Consider the following 17,171-nt stretch of genomic DNA (forward strand, 5'->3'; position numbering starts at 1 on the left):
GTGTGTGCACTGAATAACTTTGTGACTAACACAGTAAAGACACAGTCACTGTGGGGAGCTGGAAAATAAAGTCGGCTTTAATCCCACCCCATCAAACCACCTTCGAGGGACTTTCACACCATCACTCCCAGTTTTGCTCTCAGCCATTTCTGGCCGCGGCCTCTCTAACGGGCCAGCGGGGACCGGTGCGTCTTTCTCTTCCTACTATGAACTCAGAGATGTCATGCTCACTCGCTCGCCAGGCGCCCGTCGCTTCCGCATCGCTTCTTCCTCGTCCAGCAGAGGGAAGTGGCTGCGTCCCTCATCGTTTGCAGCCAGTTCCCTCTCCCAAGCAGTCTTCGAGTTTCCAGACTGTGTGGGGGCCCTACCTTCAGTGGAGCGGGGCTTCGCGGGGCACCCAGGTCGTTGAGGCTCCCTCATTGCCCGATGTGCTTCCATGTCATCAGTGGAACCTCCGGCTTCCTCACTTCTCACACGCTCGTCACCTCACGCAACCTCTGCCACATCTGAGTAGTGCCCCCCCCCCCGCCCACTATAGATGAGGAAACTGAGGCTCAGGGAGGAGAGGTGGCCCGGCTAAGTTCCCACGCGTAGCAGGGGCAGAACGGGGCCTCCTGCTCCGGCTCCGATCCCGGTGCCTCACCTGGCCCCCCATCCTGTCAGCTGTGGTGAGGTGCTCCTTCCAAGCCATTCCCACAACCCTTCGTGCCTCTGATGCGGACACGGCCTCATTCTGCCGGAGAAGGGGTGTGTGTGTCTGTGTATAAATAGATAACATCAATCTTCCTCCTGCTAACCCAGAGGTCATAAGCAGCGAGCCCACTGGCCAAAAACCTATCACAGCTATATTGTGTTCGGTCCTCTCAGAGTTTCAAATGTTTTTAAATTAGTTCATGACATTTAAAGATCAAGAGTAGTCACATAAAAATCCAGATGTCCAGCTTCTGGCTATCTGGACATAGAAAGCTGGCTGTCTAGGCTTGTATCCCTGCTTGGCCTCAGTCAGGTGGAGCCAAGTAGTGGCTGTACCCATTTAACGGGGCAGATGCCACAGTCCCCGCCACTCCTTATTACCTCCCCACACGGAGCCAGTGTCCGCTACTGTGTGTATGTGAGGTGTCACATACATTGTTGCTTTTTCTTATTGGCCGATTCCAGGGGAGAGAGCCGTACATCAGAACTAGCCCACCTCACTGAGTGTTGCCTGGTCCATATAGGCATTTGAGTTTGCAATCTCTGCTGTCCTTCAAATCCACCCCCCCCCCCAAACCATCCTTGCAAATCCCAGTGCCTGGGCACACAGTAGGTGCTCAAAAATAACTATAGCTACCATTTGTTGAATGCTTACCCTGGCGGAGGCTACGGAATCTATCACCCTTTTAACAGACAAACTAACAGGCTCAGAGAGGTCCAGGGCATGCCCAAGGTCACATAGCTGGTGATTTTTATCACCAGGACTTCGTGGTGTCCCTCCTTTTAGCTTGGAGTTGCCTCACGTCTTGCAGGTTTTCATGCCCATTCCTTTTGCCTTTTCATCTTACCTGCTGGTTTCTGAAGGTTTCATAAAAGAGAGAGTTCCTAATGCTGAGCCTTGACACTCCGCCTGCGCATAGACTGACTGAGAGAGGGAGAAAGGCATTGTCATCAAAGGGACAGCAGAGACACAGACACGGGATACAGCTAAATGTGTGTCAAGGAGAGGCCCTGTGAACCACCGGGGAGAAGGAGTGGAAAGGGCGCTTGGGGCCAGAGCATGGAAGGCTTCGAATGGCAGCCCAGGGCTGTGGGACTTCTGAGGGCACTGGGGAGCCATGAAAGGTTTTAGAGCAGGAGCGGACATGAGTCATGTCTGGCTGCAGGATGACTAGTGTGGCAGCAGGATGGAGGCAGGGAGGATGCCACTACGAGCCAGAACCCAGGGGAGAGGTGTTGGGGCCTGAAGGAAAGCACCTCAACAGAGGGCAGAGAGCAGACCCCGGGCAGACTGCTGAGGCCCGGCATCGAGGACTCGGTGATGCAATGCCTACAGCTGGTCATCTGGAGGCACTGCAGTGTCCCTAACTGGGGTGGGGAAGGTGGGAGGAGATGGGGGTTGGTGGGACATCCACAGGGAGATGTCCTCGGGCCCGAGGAGAGAGGCCAGGGCCGCAGCAGGTGATGCAGTGCCGCCTGCCAAGCCGAGTGTGGGCAGTGAGAACGGGGTGCTCGGAGCCAAGAAGAGCCTGGAGACACCTGCTGTCACACCAGCCGGATTTCCGGCAGTCACTGGCCTCCCAGGGCCCCCTCTTCCCTCTATGCCCAAGCCCCCAAGAGTGAGCATCCTTTGTCCCACCCAGGGCTGCAGAGCCCACAGGCCGTGACCAATTTCAGCCCCATGAAATGTGGCAAGACCCCAGACACTCCCCGGAAGCAGGTGCTCCGGACTCCCGAGCCAGGGGCTCCCCAGGCCCCACCCCCTTATTTATGAACCGAAGGCCTGGGGAGGCGTGGATATGGCAGTCTGGCCCTCTCCGCCTCCACCCCCATGGGGGCCCATCTTCTTCTTTCTTCCTGTGCGCAGAGCACTGCATTTGGCTTTTTATAAAGTCAATAAATAAATAAGGAAGGGGGCATGATTAATTGATGGCGTGGAGCAGACCAAGGCGCTGGGAGTCAGGTGGCCAGGCTTCCCTGAGCAGCTTTCCAGTGACCCGGGGCCTGTGCCAAGGAAGGGAAGTCTGCTTTGGGGAGCTGCTCTCCGTGCGTGCCCGGGGCTTTCGCCTTGCTTCTCAGGCACAGCCTCTTTCCTGGCCTCCTCCGGGCCCTAAGCGCGCCAGGTTGGAGGCCGAGGGTCAACAGGTGTCCCTGACCTACCCCCATCTTGTCTCGGGGTCTCAGTGCCCTCGGGCTAAACTCGCTAGGATTGTTTTAGTCGGCGCCCTCCCTCAAAGCTGGGTCTCCCGCTTGCTGGATGTGCCTGTTCCACGTCCCAATTCACTCACACTGGGTGACCCCAGCCGCAGGTGCCAGTTGTGCTGGGGAGGCTCGGGGCGCCCTCCCCCAGGAGCAAGGGTGGGCAGGGGTGCCTCCACGGGCCAGGCTGACGGTGGAGGCGGGGTCGGGTAAGGGCTGCTGCTGACGGAGGCACCTGGAGATGGCGTCCGGGAGAGGCCGGAGACCCTCCGCGGCCGCCCGCACGTGCGCGCGGAGGAGGGCGCGGGCGGGACGGCGCGCTCCGGTCCCGCAGGGCGCTCTGGGCGCGGAGTTTGGGGAGGGCCGAGGGGGAGTGCGTGGGGAGGAGGGAGCGGGAGGGGACGGGGGAGGGAGGGGGGAGAGAGGGAGGCGGGCAGAGCGCAGTGCAGCGGTGGCAGCGGCGGCGGCAGAGGGAGGGAGGCCGGCGGGCGGCGGCGGGGCCGCGGGCGAGGCGAGCGGGGCAGCCGCGGCGGAGGAGCCGGAGCCGCAGCCGCAGCGGGGCCGGGCGGCCGGGCGGGCGCGCACCAGTGGCAGTGGCGGCGGCGGCAGCATCTCGCTCGCGGAGCCGGCGCAGGTGAGGCGGGGCGGCGGGCCGGGCTCTGGGCCTCCTCCCCTCTCCCTCGGTCGCCAGCTCCCTTCCTGCGGTTCCCCTTAAATAGGCGCTCGGCCCCGGGGCCCGCTGCCGGCCAGAGCCCAGCCCGGGGCGGAGCGCGTCCTGGGTCCCTCGCCCCGCGGAGGCAGGCGCCTCGTCAGCGGTGACCTTGAGCCGGCCCGGGCGGCGGGCGGGGCGCGGGGTGGGCGCCTGCGGACCCGGCCCCCGGGCGCGGGGAGGGGGCGCGCCGCGCCTGCCGCGCGCAAACTTTCCGGGCTTGGAGCAGCCCCGGAGCCGGGGGGCGTCCAGGGCGCTGGAGCCCACCAGTTTCCTCCTTCCCGGCGCTCTCCGACTTCTCCATCTGGCGTCCCCCCAGTGTGAGGGGCTCCCGTTTCTCCAGGCCCTGATTCCTGCGGGCCTGGGACAGGACCAGAGCTTGCACGTTGACCCTGGGCTGGGGGCTTCTCCCCTCCCCAAAGGCCGTGTCCGAGCTTCTGAGGCCGAAGCGCAGGAGGACGCTCGGCCAGGTGCTCTCCGCATCTTCGGCCTTGGCTTTTCCCGGCGCCCCGCACCCTGCCCACAGCCCTTTCGCAGGCACGACGCGGGTGTCCCCCACCTGGGGACGAAAGAGCTCCGAAGCCCCACAGTTGGGCTCTCAGATCTGCAGCTTGATTTTTCAGCCCAGCGGCAAAGGCTGCTTCAGAAAGTGGGCTCGGGCAGGTACCCCCAGGCCCCCAGGGTGGATCGTTATGTTCCTGGACACCTGGACTCACCCAGGGCCTGGTCACCCTGAAGCCCTGTGGTGTCAGGAGAAAGCGATGCACTGGCCAGCGGGTATGTTCTCTCCTCCTGGGATATTAGCCTTGGAAAAGAGAATTGAGGCCCAGAGAGGGTGAGCCAGCCTCAAGGTCACACAGCCATCCCGGGAGGAACAAGAACTGGGCTTCCTTATCATGGACTGGGGAGGAATGGAGAGGACTCCTCTCTGGTTCTTTCACCTGGGGCATTCGGGCTCAGGGACATGCTGCCTCTGAATAGCTGTGTGACCTCTGGCAAGTCACTTACCCTCTGACTCACTTTCCTCATGTGTAAAATGGGGGTGGTTGCCTCACAGGGCAGTTCTGATGGCTGTGCTAATGTTCTTAAAGTTCTTACCATTATGCCTAGTGCATGGTCTGTGTCCAACAATTTTTGGCTACGAACATGTGAAATTTCCTTTCTGAGCCTGGAAGGGAGGGAGTTGTTCCCACTCTCTTCCTTCTACTTCTGGCACCTAGATTTGGGAGGGTTCCCCCTGCGGCTGTGTGGGCTGGTGGACGGCAGCCCCTGCTGCAGCCCTGAGCCCCCCTACTCTATGTGGGATGTTTGGGGGAGGCAGGGTCCCAGCACCCACCCTCAGGGGCCTGCTGGACCCACCAGTCGGGCTGCCCCTGGGCTGTGGTTTCCAGCTGCTTCCGTGGGGAGACCAATCCCTAATTTCTAGCTTGGAAATGAGGACAGGGCCCTGCTGTGGCCCCAGAAAGAGACCCCCTCTCCACACGGTCTAGTGGGGGCAGCGTGGTCCTCACCTCTTCCTCTGACCCACTCTGCCCCACCTCTGCGAGATGTCCTTCCTTCCCCTAGAGGTACCGTCTGTCCGCAGCAGAGGAGATGGTGGTGGGTGGGCGGTGGGGGCTCAATCATTTATTCGCTCACCAGGCCTCGGGTCGCGCCTCCCCTGCGTCAAGAAGTGCCTGGAAATGCAGAGAAATCAACCATTTCTAGCAGTTACGAAGCTCCCACCAGGTTCCAGGCACCTGCTAGGCACTGGAGAGGACACATTCATTCATTTGACAAATTTTTGTTATGCACCTGATCTATGTTGGCGCTGTCTGCTGGGCCGGGGACGCATTGTTAAATAAGACAGACTTGGACCTGGCTGTCTGGGGTGACCATATAATTTGTCATCCAAACTGAGGCACTTTTGAGAACAAGAGGGGGTATTATTAATAACCACACCAGGGCTACAGGCTTCAACCGGGATTGTCCAGCCCAACAGGGACATGTGGCAGTCCTGTGGCCTCGAGGAGCGTAGGCGCCAGTGTTCGGGGCTTTCAGGCCAGGCTCTGTGCAGAGGGCTTTTGGGTCGTCGTCTGGTTTAACCCTCATGGTGCTGTGGAGCTGGTGTTACCGTCTGCGTGCAGCTGGTTAGCGGTGGGGCTGGGACCACCTCTGCTGCTTGACTGCTGGGCTGCACTGCCTCCCCAGAGACAGGCAAGACCCAGGCCTAGGGGTCTCTCTCACACAGGCCCACGGACGACGGTTCGGCGGGGGCACGGAGGCTGTGATAAATGTACCGTGGGGGCAGATGGAGGCAGAGGTCCTGCCGGGAACAGTGAGAGGCAGCTCCCCAGAGGAGGGCACCTTTGAACTGGACCTTAGAATGTGAGTTAGGATTTTGACCGACTGCAGGTTTGGTGGGAGGACATTTCAAGCCCAGTTTGCTAAGGCCCGGAGGTGTGGGGCGTGTGGACTGTTTGGAATATCACCCCAAAATAGGTACGATCCAGTTGTAACAGGACAAGTGTTAGGGCTGAAACAGCGGGAGGCAGCAGAGTCACCGTGAGACTGGTGGGCTGTGCACCCCAGGAGCTCTGCATTCTAGGAGGACGCGCTGGAGACGGGACTGTTCTGCAGGTGGGGAGCAGAGCGACAGCTTGTTGTGCTGAATTTCCCTTGACCAGAATTTTCTATACCCTGAGCTATACTCTGGATTGCCTGCAAGGTTAGGGAAGGCATTTCGTTGTGTCGAATCCCTGCAGAAAGATTTTACCAGCATCTGGAGCAGCAGAAAGGTTTCGCCAAGCAAATTAATTGCCGGCAGGAAAAATATTAACCTACTTAAGGGGAAGGGTTGTTAGAAGCATCATTTGCAAGTAAGGAATATGCTTATTATAAACGAAATCTTTTCTGTTTGTGAAATCACATCCAAGAAACTCTAACTTTCTCCTCTCTTCTTCTCCCTCCGTGTCACCAGATAAATCGGAGAGCTATGAAACTGTATTTCTTTAGGAATGTCTTATTTCTCAGACTTTTTATTAATTCAGACTGGCCTCCTTTCCTCCCTCCCCAATAAAGAGGAATTATTAAAGCTTTATGGTATCTAAAAATTTGAATCCATTAATAGAGAACAAAAAATGGGGTCAATTATTGGGGCCTTGGGATTGGAAAATCAGGCTAGAAAGATTAGAGAAGCAGGAGAGAACGTGACGGAAGGTCGGGAAGGAGGAGGGAGCCGGGCCCTCCGTGGGCCTGTGGCCTGTGTGGCACGCGGGGCCCTGTGCCAAGAAGAGCCCCACGCTGGACTTAAGACTCTGTGCTCGCCATATTGAAATTCTTAATGATTGTTGAACAGGGCCCCACGTTTTCATTTTGCAGTGGGTCCCACAAATTATGTAGCCAATCCCGGGAGGGCGGGCAGGAGACAGAGGTGGGGGTAGGAAGAGGGAAAAGATACAGATGGGGAGAGAGAAACGAAAGTCACATTTTAAAGCCCCCCCGCCGTCTACGGGATGCTGTGTGAGACCGCTGTCCACGTTTGTCTACTTTAACCTTCGTGACAATGCTGTGAGGTGGGTGACAGCGTCCCTGTTTTTTTTTTTTTTTTAAAGATTTTATTTTTCCTTTTTCTCCCCAAAGCCCCCCAGTACATAATTGTATATTCTTCGTTGTGGGTTCTTCTAGTTGTGGCATGTGGGACGCTGCCTCAGCGTGGTTTGATGAGCAGTGCCATGTCCGCGCCCAGGATTCGAACCAACGAAACACTGGGCCGCCTGCAGTGGAGCGCGCGAACTTAACCACTCGGCCACGGGGCCAGCCCCAACAGCGTCCCTGTTTTAAAATGCAGATTCTATTATGATTCCCTTGTGATGAAGCCAGCAGATCAGGAGACCACTGGCATCAAGAAGACAGTTTCTTACTCGCAGTTCCCAAGAGGAGGGGGCGCACCACGCCATGGGGGTGCCACACGAGGAAGCACCAGCACCGGTCAGTGGGCAGAGGGAGCAGGAGGAAGACGTGGGCAGGAGCCTTTGTTGTGGTTGCCACAGGAAGGAACAGGTGAGGCAGGGTCCGCCCGTTTAGGATTGCCTACTTTGAATAATTTCAGTGGCTCTGGGGCATGGGGACTGTCCCTGGTTGTCTGGTACCTGGCCCTGGGTGATTGGGCAGGGGAGTGGTGGCCCAGAGTGCCAGAGCTGCATAAAGGAGGTGGCTGGAGGAGTATGGGAGGCTGCCTGTGCTTTCTCTGCCCTGCCACCTGACCTCACCCCAGCAGGTCGTAGAAATTTAGAGCTAGGGTACCCCTTGAGGAGTATCTGGGCCACTCCTGATTTCACAAGTGAAAAGATAGGCCCAGAGAGGGAAAGTGACTTCTCCAAGGTCACACAGCATTTTAAGGAGGCTGAACTAGAGCTAGAATTCATCTCTCCCACTACTCAAACCACTACTTGGCTATTGTTTATTCTTTCTCTAGAGCAGTTATGATGAGGCCAGGTCCACCAGACTGTGAACGAATTAGGGTCTGCGTTCCTGTCCCGTTTAACATCACACCCCCAGTGTGTCTGGAACATAGGAGATGCTCAATACATGATTGGATCAGTTCCTAGGGCTGCTGTGACAAGTCACCACAAGCAGGGACACTTAGAACAACAGAAATGTGTTCTCTCACAGCTCTGGAAGCTAGCAGTCTGAGATCAAGGTGTCGGGGGCCGCACTTGCTCTGAAACCTGTAAGGAAGACCCCTTCCTCACCTCTTCCTGGCTTCCGACGGTCGCCAGCAATCTCTGCTATGCCTTAGCTTGTAGCTGCATCTCTGTCTTCACGTGGCTGCCCTGCCTGTCTGTGTCTCTGTTCCCAACCTCTGTCTCCTCGTAAGGACACCGTCCCATTGCACTGGGGCCCATCCTAGGAGAGTATGGCCCATCTAAATCTAATTACATCTGCAAAGACTCTATTTCTAAGTTATGTCGCTGTCACGGGTACCAGGGCTCAGGACTCCAACGTGCCTTTCTGGAGGACACAGTTCAACACACGACAACAGTGACCCAAAGAGTGAGCGAATGTTTATGACTTGAGGTGAGGATAAGCTCCCTTTCCCCTAAAGGTCACACCAGTGCTGAAAAATCAGAAGTTCTGTAGAAGGAGGAGCCCACAACAACAACTGTTCAATCCACATTTAGAGAGAAAACTGTCAAGTGTACACAGGAGTGCCTGCCATTCGAGCCAGCCTGTGGGGCTCGCGTCTGGCTGTCATCACTTTTGAGCTGTAGCTGTGTGACCTTGGGTGAGTGGCTTCAGCTCGCTCTGTCTGTTCCATGATCTGTAAAACGGGATGCTAACAACGCCTGCCTCATGGGAACTTTTGTGATGACTGACAGGAATTAAGACAAGGAAAGCTCTTAGAGCGGTGCCCAGCACACAGTAGGTGCTTTCTAGATGTCAGCTATTATAGTTCCCATCCTCATCATCTTGTAACTCACAGAGTACCTTTCACAAGCTTTGTTTTCTTACAGCAAGCCTGTGATGTGGCTCGGTAAATATCAGCTTCCTTTCCCCGTAAAGTGGTTACTCACTGAGGAAGCCAGATGCCAACCCAGTCCTCGGGTTTCCACTTCCAGCCTGGCCTCACCACGTGGCGCCCTCTCTGGGTGGCTGGAAGCCCGCTTGTATGAAGATACTGCTGATGGATGCTTGCCGGCTTTGTGGGGCTGGGAGGTCGGAGAGCAGTGACGTGCTAGGCCCTGATGGGGGAGGATCTGAGGGGAAGGGAGCAGTGCCCCAAAGGCGGAACGGCCTCGGCATCTGTTGCCCAGTGGTCACCGTGCTTCTGGGGAGGTGGGACTAACTGGGTCTTTTCTGGTTTTAACTTCGCATCCTTAGGCCCTGGCACATAGTAGGTAGTTAATAAATGTGTGTTGGATGAATGAATTTCTTATGAAACACAAGTAGTCACTGCTCACCCCCCCCCACCTGCCGACAACAAAACCCTGGAACGAGGCCACCTTGCCTACGCAGTGATTGCGGACCACAGAAACTCACAGGTGGGCCATCAACATGTGATCAACTTGAAAAATCTTTTTCAAGAATGGCTTTTGATGCCATTTGAGGACATGAACTGGGGGAGCTGTGCAGGGGGAGCATGTAAAGAGGGTCCAGCATGTGGGTGGGCTATAAGAGGCATGGTGTGCAATGAACCCACATTGGAGAGAGATGCCATGTTGAGTGGAATCTCCCAGACGTCGTCATCAGGAGTAGAGAAGAACGTGAGGCCAGGGAGGTTCTCTCTCAGCAAGTGAGTGCAAAGGGCACCCAGCGGAATTCTGAAATATCTGAGTGTTTCTACTGACATTGATTCACTGTTGACTGTTCAGTAATATAATGGTGGTTAAGAATGCCTGGGAACAATTCTGCACAGACCTCTTGCTTGCTGTGTGACTTTGGGCAAGTGGCTTAACCTCTCTGTACTTCCGTTTCTTCAGCAGAAACAGAAGGAAAGTGAAAGTAGTGCATAGGATTAAGAATTAAGCTTTGTAAAGTGTTTGGCAGAGAGCCAGGGTCATAAATATCATCTTCCTCCCTTGTCCTCTTCTTCCTCCTCCTTTTCCCCCCTCTTCTTTTTAATGTAGTAATTGGGTTTGTCATTAGTGCTATAGAAATACTTCCAGCTCCTTACTCCCTAGACACGTGATAAATTGAGCCTCCTTGCCTGTTTTGACATTAGTTATAGCTGTGTGTCTTGCTTTGCCAGTGAGAAGTGGCGACATGTGTCGTTTCTAGGTGGAAGCTTGAATAGCCAGCATGCGGTTAGCCACTTTCCCTTTTCTCTCCCTCGGCAATTGAGGCGGCCTGGAGATGGAGGCTCTGTCAGTCTGATTCCTGAGTGAACGTATGCAGAGAAGGGCCCCCAGCCACCCTGTGATGGGCAGGTAGCCTCAGTGAGAAGTGAGCCTTTGCTGAAAGCCACTGGCACTTTGGGCTTATTTGTTATCGCAGCGTAACCTGGCCCATCCTGACTGATACAGGCAGGGAGTGAGTTGAAATAATCACAACTCGTTTAGAGATATTTTTGAGTCTTTTAATTCCTTCAAGGGTGATGCCAGAAATTTTAGTGTTTGAAGGAGTTGTGAACAAGAGGCAGGTGGAGCCACTGCCCTGAGGGGAAGGCCAGTCTCCCCAGTATGGCGTACGTGGACCTTTCCAGTTTCCCCTTGGCCTCCTCTGCTTCGTCCCACGTGTGCTCCATGCTCTGCCGGACCCGCCTCAGCATCCTTGAGAGGAGCCACGTGCTTGTACATCTCCAGGCCTTTGCTTGTGCTCTGCCTGGAATGGGGGGTCCCCCAGGAGGTCATGTCCCTTGATGAGCGGCTGGGTGGAGGGTGACAGGTGCACAGGGGAGAGGGGACCACTGGGCTTGTTCCGTGAGCACAGAGGCAGAATTGGGACAGAGAGCGAGATTCCTGATCAACGTGACACAGTTTTCTGGCTGTTAGAGGTTGGGCTGGCATGGCAGTGAGCTCACCACACCAGAGGCGGGGTGTTGTGTGGGGGTGCCAGGTGGGCAGGACCAGCGCAAACTCTGCCATCCTGTTGTACGTGTCTTCAGGTGAGATTGCCCAAAGAAGGTGGGTCTTAGCTGCGATTTTCTCTCTCTGTCTCCCTTTTCAGAATAAAAGTAGCTTTTCCCCCTGATGATAGCCGTGTTACATAATGGTTGTAGAAAATTCAGATGGTATTGAAAATTGTAAAGAAGAAAGTAAAACTCAAATGAAATGCCATAAAACTGAGCTCATCTCCATTAACATTTTGTTAAAAGTCCTTCCAGACATTTGTCTATGATTGATAGGTATATAGATAGACACTGTTTTTTTTCTGTACCTTTCTCTCACTCAATAATAGAGTATGGACATCTTAAATATCAATAAATATATCTCTGCCTCATCTTTTATAAGTGGCTCTGCCATAATTTACTTAATGGATCCCTTCCTGATGGGCACTTAGGTTGTGTCCAGAGTTTGGCCATATAGACAACACTGTGATGCACATTCTTGTATGTGGGCCCCTGGGCATGTCCAGGCATCTCCTGACGATGAATTCCTAAAAGTGGAGCCACTGAATCAGGCCAGACTCTTTGGGATGAAGGAAGAGAAGAGCGCTGTGGTTTGAGCAGGTGGACAAACCATTTCTGGCTTCAGGGCAGCTGCAGAGGGTCTGAAGGAAGAAAGAGATGAGAGGGAGATTGTGGCTGGGCTGGGAGGCTGGAGGGGGCGGAAGAGAGGAGGGAGGGCACGGAGGGCGCTGGTTTTAGAGGCCCCCAGTCCTCGGTTTTAGGTGGGCCATCCCCCAGGCAAAGGTGAAATGCACACAACAGTCGTGGTGTGTGTACGGCCAGGCGATTCCAAGCACTTGCATGTGCATGGTCCCATTCGAGCCACACCGCCGCCTTCAGGGAAGGTCTCTGTCCCCATCTTGTCAGCGGAGCAAAGTGAGACCTGGAGAGGATGTGTCGAGAGGAGCAGTGTCTTCATGTACAGTACGTGGGCTCCCTCGCAGCTCCAGACCTTCCCTCTGCGCACACCCTGGGCTGGCTCCTGCCTCCAGGCTGCAAATGCCATCTGTCTGACAGGCCAGCTTCCCAAGAGTGGGAAGGAAGACTGGTCATGTGTGACTTGATTGGGAACTTTCCTCGTGGGCCCCCTCACCCCACCCCACGCCTGAAGGCGAGGCAGAGGTGGTCAGGGCTCAGCAAGGATGCTCCCTAGGCCCTCGGCAGAGCACTAACTGTTGTGTGTTAGCTGTTGAGCAGGGGGCCTGCTTCTGCCTTCAGTGAATTGGATTCTCTGACTCAACCGACAAACAGTGAGACCTTCCTCACCCCACATAATCAGACACTCTGGAGTCGGTTAATCCAGCGGCTCATCCGTGCCATCGACACCGTGGTCCTTCTGCCCTTCTCCTCTGCCGCCATCAGCTGGAGGGATGTCCCCCGTCCCCAGCACGCCCTGCCAGTCTCACAGTGCCTGGGGGTCGAAAGGCGTGCTTCTGCATTTCTTTTATCAGAGAGGAATTCTTTCGCAGAAGCCCCAGCTGACTTCCTGTGTCTCATTGGCTGGAAGTGGGTCACATGGCCACGCCTACACCAGTCAGAGCCAAGGGAATGGGACCATGGGCTTAAAAGGACCGGGACTTGTCTCTGAGTCAGTTGAGAACACCAGGAGATGCCCAACAGTCAGGGCCCTGCCCGGCAGGAAGGAGGAGGGGATGGCCGCTGGGAAGGCGGCCCCCAGTGTCCGCCCAGCCGTCCTTTGAAGGCCAGCAGAGGGCTAGGCGGATGGTAGATGTTGAGGAAAATATTGGTGGAATGAATGAATGAACAAATGAACGGATGAAATGAATCGGTGGGTGTTTCTGGAGACTCTGTCAAACCCTGAGACTTTAGGATGCTCTGTGTACCAGCAATGCCGGCGCTTTGCTGGTGTGTTAGGTATTTCAGAAAGCATAGGGATGGCTTTGCCCTGAAAGACGTGGTAATTTCGTTGTGTGGAAGACGCTAGAAACCCCTCCCCAAAAATGTGGAATTGGGGCCCGGACTCCGGTGCAGACTGGACATGTCATGGGAGGTAAATGCCTCCATAGGTGCCCAGAGAAATAGGACAGGCCCACTAGGGACCAGACACCATGATGGGCAGAGGTGGGTGGTGGAAGAAAACACTGTGTGCTCAGAGAGTAGATGTGAGTGTGATGGATTTGAGGCGGTGGGGGCACTGACTGGGCCGATTATGTGCTGGGCATCAGGCTTGTACTCATTTTTTCTCGTCTTTTCCTGTGTCTCTGTGAAGTGGGTCATTCTATCCCCATTTTAAGGACGGAGAAGGTGAGGCTCAGAGGGTGGGGTTACTTGCCCAAGGTCACACAGCCAGGAAGTGGTGGGGTTTGGCTGAGAATGCAGATCTGTTCTGGAAAGCTGGCTCCCTTCTGCAGAGGGGCTGTGATGGCTGTAGAGGCCCCCCCCACCCTAAGACCACCAGGTGGGGGAGGGGATGGGGGAGGGGAGCCTGGAAACTGACAGGGGTGCCCGGAAAAGGCTTGGTGCAGCAAAAAGTCCCAATGGGAGCAGTGTTGATAACAGGATTCAGGGTGGGATGGGGAGCCCCAGTCTTTGGCATCGACTCCAAGTCCCTGCTTTGCCAATTAATAGCTGTGACCTCGGACAGGACACTCCCCTTCTCTGTACCTCAGTTTCTCCATTTATCAAGTGATGATAACAATTAAATGTGTACCCAGTGCCCGGCACATAATAAGAATTTAATGAATGGATCTGTTATTATTGTCATTGTTGTTGCTGCTGTCGTTTTAGGGTTTGGGCCTAGAACCACATCTAGAGGGCCCTCCCTTGGTTCCGGGGGTCCTGGCTTCTAATTCTGCCTTGATTGCTGCCTCCACGTTTGACCTTGACTTCCTCCTCCTGGTCTGACCGTTCACGCTTCATCTGTAAACGGAGGGGGTTGGGCCGGTTGATTTGCAGCATCTTCCTCTGCTCCAAACTCTGCACTTGTGTGAGGTGGAGGGGGGAGGCTGCGCTGACAGAAGGGATCAGATTGGAGCAAGGGGGTGTCAGGGGATGCTTTGTTCTGGGGCAGAAAGGAAGGGAAGGGCAGAGGATGGAAGGAAGAGCAAGGAGGAGCCGGAGCAGCCAGCAGGGAGCAGGCAGGCGGCAGACCCGGCGCCAGGCCGTTTGGAAGTGGGCATCGAGGCTGCAACCTGATGAGGCAGAAGCCAGCTGAGAGCAGCTGCGTCGACACCTGCCGCCTTGGAGGGAGAACCGAGGGAGAGGAATCCAGACCGCTCTTCCTGATGCTGCACACCTGGGGGGTGGGGCTTTGAAGAGTGTGCGTTCAAAGATTGAAATTGAATCTCTCCAAAGTTTGCGGGCACGCTGCAATTATGCCTGAGAACATGTCTGTGAAATCCCCTTGAAATCTATTTTTGGGCACCAGGTTTTATAACGAGAGTCAGAAACTGAGTGGAAGTGTGTGGGAGGCTGACCCTGGACAGCTTCCATGTTTGAGAGGAGGGGAGAGTATTTTTAACTGCAAACATGGTGTCTCATAGGGCGAGACTGGGGAGCAGGCAGCTCGCCACTTTGGGTTTCTCACCCACTGTCGAGTTAAGACAGGAGCTGTCGTTGTCAGAGTTGTTAAATTTCTTCGCCCAGAGTGGGTGGCTGGGGGCCGGGGAGTGAGCCAAAGAACTCACTTGTCTGGGACTTTTGTCTCTTGGAACAGAGATCTGTGAAACTTAATTCCCCAGAGACTCCTTCAGATCCATCTTGTGTGGTTGTCGCAGTGCCCAGGGAGCTTCGTCTGGCTAGAGAGTTTCTCCTGCCCTGCTGTGTCAGTTAGCTGTTGCCACGTAACAAACTGCCCCAAACTCGGTGCCTCGAAGCAGTAAGTGTGTGTTATTGCTGACGAGTCTACAGGTCAGTTGGCTGGTTCTCCGGGACCTGGCTGGGTTTCCTTGCATGCTGTAGTCCACTGTCCGTCAGGCAGGCAGCTCTGCTGACCCCGGTGGGCTCTCTCGTGCGTTTGGGGATTGGCTGGCTCTGGGCCGGCCTAGGATAATCTCAGTGGGATGGCTTGTCTCTGCCGCATGCAGTGTCTCCTCCTCCAGCGTCTTGCCTGGCTTGTTCACCTGCAGTGGCAGGGCTATGAGAGACAGAGAGCAGAGCGTGCGTGGACTCTGGGGACCTAGGCCCTGAATCAGCAGAGTGTTACTTCCAGTGCTTTCTGTTGGCCAAAGCAAGACACAAGGTCACCCCAAATTCAAGGAGTGGGGAAATATGGTGGCACCTCTTGATGGCAGAGTCACACGGGAAAGGACTTGGATCTAGGCAGGCCTTTCACTGGGGCCGTCAGTGCCTTCAGTCTGCAAGACCGCCGGTGTCGGTGTTGGGCTCTCGGGCCGTCGTGGGGGGGCGGCCATCCATCCCAAAGTCTTCCTGATGCCCAGCAGTGCCTTGCTGTGCAGAGTTTTCCACGAAAGTCTTCTCTGTGGAACCAGGAACTGTACGCCCCCGAACAATGAGAGGTATCAGTTTCTCTCACGAGACTGGCAGAATGAAAAGTTTGATGCCCTCAAGTTTTGGTGAGAACGTGGGGGAAGAAGGTACTGTATCCACCGCTGGTCAGAGTTTCCGTGCCACGGCCCATGGAAGGGCAATTCTGCAGAATCTCCTAGAATTAAAGATACAGGTATGGGTTAAACACACGTGGTACGGCCGTCCCGTGGGATGCACTCAGCAGTGAAAGGAGTGAGCTGTTGATACGTGCAGCCGCTGGATGAACCTCAAGGGCTGGAAAAGCTTTCAGACTGCACGATTCCACTTACGTAACATTAGTGAACTGGCATGATTACAGCAATGGAAGACGGGTTAGTGGTTGTCGGGTTAGGGACGGGGAGAGGGGTATGTGGCATAAGGAGGGGGTGGGCCCTCATGATGGCACTGTCGAGTATCTTGATGGTGGTGGTGTTTACACAAAGATACACATGTGCACACTCATGTGGGTATGCACACACACAGGTGCCTGTATAGCTGGTGCAATCCGGATGAGCTCTGTGGGTTGTACCAATGTCCATTTCTTGGTTTTGATACTGGGCTCTATTCATGCAAGATCCTGACTAGGGGAGGCTAAGGGAAGCGAGCCTGGGTCTTCCCTGTGCATTTCGTTGGCAATCTCCTGTGAATCTATACTTATTTCCAAATAAGAAATTAAAAATAAATACACAGGCTGGCCGGCCTGGTGTCCATCACAGAAACACAGTCCTATGGCCCTGGAGGCTTGTGCAGACGGTCCCTGAACACTGATAACAAAGCATTGGAAACAACTCGAATGGATTCTTTCACCAAATGCTCATTTGTTGAGTGCCTACTATGTGCCAGGCTGTGGGGATATAGCTGTGAACAAAATAGGCCAAGTCCGTCCATTAGGGGTTTGCATCCGAGTGATTGTCACACAGTAGGGAGCTGATGGATCAAACCACGGAGTAGCCACCCTGAGGAACCCACAGAGCAGAAACAGAGAAATGAGGTAGCTCCGTGTCTCTGTGTGCTAACGTGGCTCTGTCTCAGAACAGTCGCTGTGAGGAACAAGCAAGAAGCAGAATCAGGCATTCGGCACGCCGTTTATTTTGAGAAGAGCGAAGACCCACAGCGAGTTAAAGGCAGGGCCCCACTTTGGCGCGCACTTCGCCGCCCACTGGGCCGGCCTGCCTCGCTGGAATGCATGGCCCACGAGGCAGGGAATGGGGGCTGTTTGTTCCTCGTGATGCCCCACACCAGAGCAGGCCTGGCACACAGGAAGGGCTCGCAGATCTGCTGAAGGACAGAGTGATTTGTACCCATTTCACAGGGCGGCCAGCAGGAGCATGGGGTCCTCAGCACTGACACATCAGCTTTGCTCCCAGGAGAGCCGTGCAGGGTGGATCGAATGCCCGTGACCTCGAGGGTACCACGTACCTTTCTTTCAGCTTTGTCATCATGAGCACATTTCCCACCCCAATCTGAGAAACTGCAAGTCTTAGGTCTTGCTTG

At 55.2% G+C, this 17,171-nt stretch overlaps 1 protein-coding gene across 8 annotated transcripts in view; it reads left to right on the forward strand.

Moving 5' to 3' along the window:
• The first annotated feature begins 3,347 nt into the window (after positions 1-3,347).
• ATP2B2 (ATPase plasma membrane Ca2+ transporting 2) overlaps positions 3,348-17,171 on the forward strand; it is a 354,925-nt gene continuing 341,101 nt past the window's right edge. For 4 of the 8 annotated variants that reach the window (XM_044755359.2, XM_044755361.2, XM_044755364.2 and 1 more), the window contains exon 1: positions 3,350-3,526. The gene's annotated coding sequence lies outside the window, so the exon portion shown is untranslated. Of the gene's footprint in view, positions 3,527-17,171 lie in introns of all 8 variants that reach the window. The other 4 variants (XM_044755363.2, XM_070492453.1, XM_070492452.1 and 1 more) reach the window with 2 other exon arrangements.

This window comes from Equus asinus, chromosome 21 (genome assembly GCF_041296235.1).
Source record: "Equus asinus isolate D_3611 breed Donkey chromosome 21, EquAss-T2T_v2, whole genome shotgun sequence".
NCBI lineage: Eukaryota > Metazoa > Chordata > Mammalia > Perissodactyla > Equidae > Equus > Equus asinus.